The sequence below is a fragment of the Geotrypetes seraphini genome, chromosome 1 (assembly GCF_902459505.1).
Source record: "Geotrypetes seraphini chromosome 1, aGeoSer1.1, whole genome shotgun sequence".
Lineage (NCBI taxonomy): Eukaryota > Metazoa > Chordata > Amphibia > Gymnophiona > Dermophiidae > Geotrypetes > Geotrypetes seraphini.
The window spans coordinates 448,804,060-448,811,914 of NC_047084.1; positions in this window are offsets into that span (position 1 = coordinate 448,804,060).

Below are 7,855 nucleotides of genomic sequence, written 5' to 3' on the forward strand. Positions count from 1 at the left end.
ATACTTAACTTGTCTAGCTTCCTAGCAGAGAGATCTCACCCCTCCTGAGAAAAGGAGGGCACACAGATCTCCTAGTTCACATGGAATGCCTAGATCACTTTGGACAAAATGGAGGGATCCATGTGTATTGGCACAGAGTCCTCTAAAAAAAACTCTGGAAATCAAAGTCATGGCCATAAGGAAACCACCTTGAGAATGAGGTCCTCAATGAAGCCAGCTGCAAAGGCTTGAAGAGAGCACCAGAAACCACCCTACGAACCAAGTTCAGGTCGCAGGAGGGAATGGAAGGCCACACTGTGGCCACTAGTGAGCGACCTCCTTCAAAAACTAGGCAATTTCCTCATGCAGTTGCAAGGAAAAGCCCTGCACTTTGTCTCTAAAACTTGAAAGGACAGCAACCTGGACCTTGCTGGAATTCAGGGCCAAGCCCTGATCTAAATATTGTTGCCAAGAACTTGGGAATCTGTGCCTTCCATAGGGACTGAGCTACCTGGAACACCATTGGTGAAAAACCCTCCAGATCTGCACATAAGCCAAGGATGTGGAAGATTTTCAGAACTTAAGCAAGGTGGAAATCACCACAGATAAAAAGTCATACCTCACCAACTGCCACCTTTCAGGGGCCAAACTGTAATCCAGAAGAGATATGGATCTTCCATTTCCATCAATCCCTGCCGCAGAAGCCCACAGCTCCAGGCAGAAGAAGTGGCTTGGCCACCAGCAACTAGGTCCAACTGGAGACACCAGATCAAGAAGAATAGGATGGCAAGCAATTCTGTGCAAGAGCTGGTCTATCATAGGCCTTGAAGGGAAGACATAGTAGCTGACCACAGTTGAACCAGGACTTTTAACCCTTCTGAGGCCGCCTGCCTCCAGAGCCTGAAGAATTGCTGAGTCTTGGCACTGGAACTCATGACCATCACAATAAATACCAGCGGCCCCCAATGGTCCCGAATGAGCTCCCACTCAAGTTTAAATTTAGTTTCAAGTTTAATGAAAATTTGATATACTGCCTATCACTCCTCTGGATCCAACTGGGAGCAGCTGAGGAAGTTCACCTGAATGGTGTCCTTACCCGCTTTGTATCACTCGTATTGCCGACAGGGACTGTAGGTGTGCCTCTACTCTGTGGCAGAAACTTGCAGCTTCCAACACTACTGCCTACTTCAGGTGCTGCCTTGCTTGTTTATGTAAGCCACCACTGTGGCATTGTCCATCACTCAGACTGCCTTTCCTTGAAGCAGGGGAAGGAACTCCTAAAAGGCCAGGTGTATTGCTCTTGTGACCAGGCGGTTGATGGACCATGACATCTCCAAAGAGAACCAGGCAATGCACTCCTCAGCCAAGACTTGTATTGGTGGTAACCACCACCCACTGAGGGGCTTCCGAGGAGACTTCCATCAATCCAGGCAGAGAGAGGCACCAAGAGCTTTAACGTCTTGAAAGACTAAAGAAGCTGCATGTGTCCTCTTGCCTAAGGCACTACCTCCAAGGTTGCCATCATAAAGTGTAAAAACTGAGGGTCCCAACATTTTGGAGTCAAAGACTCACAGAGTCTTCAATTCTGAGCTTGTAGCTTTGCAGCTCACTCCAGGAGGAAAGCCATCCCCCAAGCTGTGTCAAATTAAACTCCCAAGTACTCGAGGATCTAGTTCAGGACCAAGTGACTCTTCAGATAATTCACCTCCCAACCCAAAAATTCCAGGAGGGCAACAACTTGAGCCATAGCCTCCTTCTGAGTCATCCAAGATCAATCATCCAGGTTGGGATGAACCTGGATGCCTGGCACCTCAAATAAGCCACCACCACTGTCACCATGGAAAAGACATGAGGAGCCAAGGCCAACCCAAAAGGCAGAGCCCAAAACTGGAGATTGTGCCCAAGCACAGAAAGGCAGAGATAGCACTTGTGATACTCCACAATGGGAATGTGCATTCATGAAGTCCAGGGGTGTCAATAACTTGCTTGGATGAACTGAGGCAATCACCAACTGAAGGGTCTCCATGCAAATACTCTGGAATCTTACATTCAGGGTGCAGCGATAGCCAAAAAAGCTAACAGGATGCTAGGAATTATTAGGAAAGGGATGATAAATAAGATCAAGAATATTATAATGGCTCTGTATCGCTCCATGGTATGACCTCACTTTGAGTTTTGATTTCAGTTCTGGTCACTGTTTCTCAAAAAAGATATAGTGGAATTAGAAAAGATTCAAAGAATAGTTACCAAAATGATAAAAGGGATGGAACTCCGCTTATATGAGGAAAGCCTAAAGAGGTTAGGGCTCTTCAAAAAAGACACGGCTGAAGGGGTATATGTTTGAGGTCTACAAAATCCTGAGTGGTGACAAATGTCTCAAAAATGACAAGAGCTGGGGACACTGAATGAAGTTACATGGAAACACCTTTAAATAAATAGGAGGAGATAATTTTTCACTCAACGAAGAGTTAAGCTTTAAAACTCATTGGCAGAGGATGTGGTACTAGCAGTTAGTATAGCTAGGTTTAAAAAAGGTTTGGACAAGATCCTGGAGGAAACGTGCATAGTCTGCTATTGATACAGATATGGGAGAAGCCACTGGTTGCCCTGTGATCGGTAGCATTTAATGTTTCTATTATTTGGGTTTCTGCCAGGTACTTGTGAGCTGAATTGGCCACTGTTGGAAATAAGACACTGGGCTAGATGGACCATTGGTCTGACCCAGTATGGCTTTTCTTATGTAAAGAAATGGAATGACGGCCCAGACCTCACTCTGTCAAAGGAACGGATTCCACCACTTCCAAGGTGAACAAGTGCTGCAATGTAGGAGTGACTGCCTGCTATTTTAGCTCCAAGCCACACCATAAAGGTAACTGGCATGGAGAAAACACACTCCAATAAATATCTCTTTCTGCTCACTTCCTGAACCCACTAATCTGAAAGGATGCAGAACCATTGGTGGCAGAAGAGAAACAGCATGCCTCCAACTTTCAACGCCAAAGAGCCTGGTGCACCTTTATTGGACAGGTCAGGCTGTTCCTGCTCCACTAGAGGGCCTAAGAGCTTGTGACCCTGGCCCCACGAAAGACACTCTCAATAGAAAGAATAAAGCTAACCAGGCAAAACCAATTACAATTTTTTAAGGGGGAACCCGGGGAAAGATTGCCCAAACAGGGAGTATGGGGATGGGCCGAGCTACACTCGCCCACTGAACGCTAAAAAGTGTGACTGAGAGCTGCAGAACCAAGTCCAATGCAGGGATTAGGTAATATGGGAGCGACTGTTGGGCTCAACCTTGTGCAGCCTCAGCCAGCAAAGCAGGGGACATATGCCAGGAGACCAGGAACACCAGCCTGAACAACCTAAGAGGTAGAGAAGAACACTAGAATTTTCCCAATGCATCAGGTTATACTGGTGAGTTCACAGGAAAAGCATGGCTTTTTCTCTACCTCCATCTGCTGGTAGAAGGAGATAACACCCACATGTTCAGAACAGCTCAGCCTCAGATGACACCAAAGTGCAGTTTTGAAATTGCCCTCCTTAGGTCCATGTTGGAAGTCCACAGAGGTGCCTATTTTAAATCTATTTTATAAAACTAACTTAGGAACCTATGATCAAATAAGTTCCCGGATCCAGATCCAAAAGCACCTAAGTGCACACCTGTTCTGAAAAAGCTGTACATATATTCTACACAAGTGTGTATATGAATATTTCATAAAATACATACATTGCAGCCCTGCTTTCACTCTGTGCAAACCACACCTCTTGGAAAACCTATGGTCATACTGCATAAAAAGTAGCCACACACTTTTTCTAAGTCTATTTTTGACGTACGAGTGCAGTCAAGCAATGTTATAAAAGCACTCTTTTGTATGCAAAACAGGTTTTACTGCAGAAAAAAGCTTTATAACCTTTCCCCCAATGTGTGAGGTCCTCACTGTGTTGCTTGCTTTCTGTATGGGATATACTGTCCACACCTGCCTGCTGTATGAAACGTGTATCAGGGGAAATATGCGTTACCGTGGACTAAAATATGAAGATGCATGTAGAATGGGTAGAAAGGTTTAGAACTGTGTTAAGTGCTATTTCAGTCCTTTTTTTTTTTTTGGTGAGCAAGTTTCCTGCTGTTCTTTGGATTTCCAGATCCGTTCAATATAGCCTCTATTGAAATGAGTTTTCATTTGCAGCTATTTGGAGATTTTGTCCTAACTGTGTCACCCTTCCACCACAGCCCAAACACCACAAGTCTTTGGTGAGGTTCCACCATGGCTTATTGCAGATGCTATATAGGCCTGAAGTCTAGCCTGGGATTTCTCATCCACAGCATCCTGAGCTCAGCTGTGTCCAGGAATCAAATGCAAACTCTTCACATCAATGTGAAGCACAGCCACCAAGTCATCCCCTTAATTTTTACAGAACTTTCTCTGCTTAAAGTAAGACTTACAAGTTAGGGAATTGCTTTTAGAGAGTTCGGGAGAGGGAAAGATTGCTCCCTTTGGCTCTCAGAAGCTATAAAAGGCTCCGGAAAGAAGTTTGTGATTCTTCTGTTCACCTTAGCCTCTCTAAGCACACCGGCAGAGTTTTCAGGTGCTGCTGATGTCCATTCCTCATGTACTGCGGGAGCCTCTCACCATGGTTTTCTCATATGCATTGCCCATGTACCTGCAAGATCTCTCCACATTATTTTGTCTATCCATTCCATGTGTCTACAGAGCCACCCACTATGTCTCTCTAGTACACCTGCAGGAGCCACCATGGTTTTTGCTTGTACCTACAGAAATCATCCTTAATGGTTTTCTTGCATCTACGTCACATGCCTGCTATGGTATTTTCACAGCTACTCACGAAGTGGCTGTAGGAGTTGGCTGTAGTGGTTTCTTTACCTTTCTCAAGATTCCCCAGTAGCTTGTCATTGTCCCTGGCTCTGCCCTCTATGTGCTGCAGTAGCCAGCAGTTGTGGTTAGAACATAAGAGCATAAGAATAGCCTTACTGGGTCAGACCAATGGTCCATCAAGCCAAGTAGCCCATTTTCACGGTGGTCAATCCAGGTCCCTAGTACCTGGCAAAAACCCAAGGAGTAGCAACATTCCATGCTACCGATCCAGAGCAAGCAGTGGCTTCTCCCATGTCTTTCTCAACAGCGGACTATGGACTTTTCCTCCAGGAAGTTGTCCAATCCTTTCTTTAAACCAGCTACACTATCCGCTCTTACCACAATCTCTGGCAATGCGTTTCACAGCTTAACTATTCTCTGAGCGAAAAAATATTTCCTCCTATTTTTTTGTTACTTCTACTCTCACCATGTGCCACAAATTCCTGTCACCAAGGTTACACAGTAACATAGTAAATGATGGCAGATAAAGACCTGTATGGTCTATCTTGTCTTCCTAGTAAGTTGCTAGAGTTATACTGGCCACCCCATGCACCTGTGTGTGATGTGTGAAGGTCATTTAATGTTTACGTAAATTCCATCCTCTTTCTATTTAAGGATCCTCTGTGTTTATGCCACAATTTTTTGGATTCTGTCATTGTTTTCATCCCCACCACCTCCTCTGGAAAGGTTTGTTTTGTTTTGTTTTGTACTATGTTACATATATTTTCAATAAATTTTATTGAACTTAAAAAAAATAAAAAACCCATAAACCATTTTTCTCAATGGAGGAGGTTAATAGTGGAGTGCCACAGGGATCTGTATTGGAACCAGTGCTATTTAACTTATTTATAAATGATCTGGAAATTGGAATGACAAGTGAGGTGATTAAATTTGCCACACGTTAAACCACCTGCCGCTAACACCTGCATTGAGCAGGCGTTAGTTTTTTAGCCAACCGCGGGGGTTAGCACGTGATGAAATGTCCGACGCGCTAACCCCGTTGTGCGGCTTGATCAAAGGACCCCTGGGTGTCCAAATGGCAGATGAAATTTAATGTGGACAAATGCAAAGTGATGCACATTGGGAAGAATAACCAAAATCATAGTTACCAGTTGCTGGGGTCCACCTTGGGGGTTAGTGCCCAAGAAAAATATCTGGGTGTCATTGTAGACAATACGATGAAACCTTCTGCCCAATTTCAGCAGCAGCCAAAAAAGCAAGCAAGATGCTAGGAATTATTTAAAAAGATGGTTAACAAGACTAAGAATGTTATAATGCCTCTGTATCTTGAGCATTGCTTTCTATTCTTATCTCAAGGAACAAATAGCAGAACTAGAAAAGGTTCAAAGAAGAGTGACCAAAATGATAAAGGGGATGGAGCTCCTCTCATATGAGGAAAGACTAAAAAGGTTAGGACTCTTCAGCTTGGTAAAGAGATGGCTGAGGAGAGATATGATTGAAGTCTACAAAATCCTGAGTGGTGTAGAATGGGTACAAGTGGATCAATATTTTACTCTGTCCAAAATTACAAAGACTAGGGGACACGCGATGAACATAGAGGGAAATACTTCTTCACTCAGAGAATAGTTAAGCTCTGGAACGCATTGCCAGAGGTTATGGTAAGAATGGTTAATGTAGCTGGTTTTAAGAAAGGTTTGGACAATTTCCTGGAGGAAAAGTCCTTAGTCTGTTATTGAGGCAGACATGGGAAGCCACTGCTTGCCCTAGATCGGTAGCATGGAACGTTGCTACTTTTTGGAGTTTTGTCAGGTACTAGTGACCTGGATTGGCCACCATGAGGACAGGCTACTGGGCTAGATGGACCATTGGTCTGATTCAGTAAGGCTATTCTTATGGTCTTATGCATTATTGAGGAGGAGGGGAAGGATCAGAAGCTATGCCATAGGGTTCTTCTGCTGAGTACTCTGGCAAATCCTCATCTGAATGGTTGGAGATATCTGAGTCAGACTCCTCAAAGTCCTTGCTACTAGTTGAAACACAATTCTCATGTGTTGATGCTAAAATTACCTCTCGAGAAAAGATGCCAAAATATAAAGGAAGTAATGTATGGTTTTCTGGGAGAACTGGGAAAATATAGGAAATAGAGCTGTGCGTAGGGAACGTTTTTTGGCTCATTTTCAGATTTTTGTCCTTGTTCATAATTTTCAGAACTTTTTTGGTTCATTTCACTCATTTATGTTAAATACTATTTTTAAATGTATGTTATGACCACATACAAAAATTGACTTTAAATACATTATATTGATTTGGAATGCATGACCTTTTTAGGCAGAGCATTAAAGCACAGTGGAGTGGAGCAGCCTAGTAGTTAGAGTAGCTGCTTCAGCACCTTGAGGTTGCAGACTCAACCCCAGCACCGCTCCTTGTGACCTTGGGTAAGTCACTTAACCCTCCATTGCCCTAGATACCATAGTTAAATTGTGAGCCCACTGGAAGAGAGTACATGCTTACTGTTCAAGTATTAAACCACTTGATATCTGTGAAGGAAAGTCATATCAAATAACCATTTCAAAGAGATACTGCCTGAACACATTTTAAAACACTTCTACTATTATATACAGATGATTGGGGGAGAGGGGGAATGATGTACATAGTTCTGAAAATTTCAAACACCTGTACCATCCTAACATATTTAAAGTAGGTCCTCTTTTTCTCCCAACTGTAGGTACACAGACTATGTACCTACACACATTTAGCCAGAGGATGGATGGGAATTGTCACTCACCATTTTACCAAATTGGCAATGATGGACTAAAATATGTAGTACAAGGCAATGACCAGTGGATGGCATTGTTTCTCCATAAATGACAGAATTTTATATCCAGGTAGTCTAGGAGGAAGTGTTTCACCCAAATAAAATGAAGATGAAAAAAAGTAGGTTACAATATGGCTCCAGAACAAGGAGTATGGTTTCAGACATCTGGGTTTTACTTCCATTGAATACTTACCTGAATAGAGGGCCAACCCATGGGTTACACATC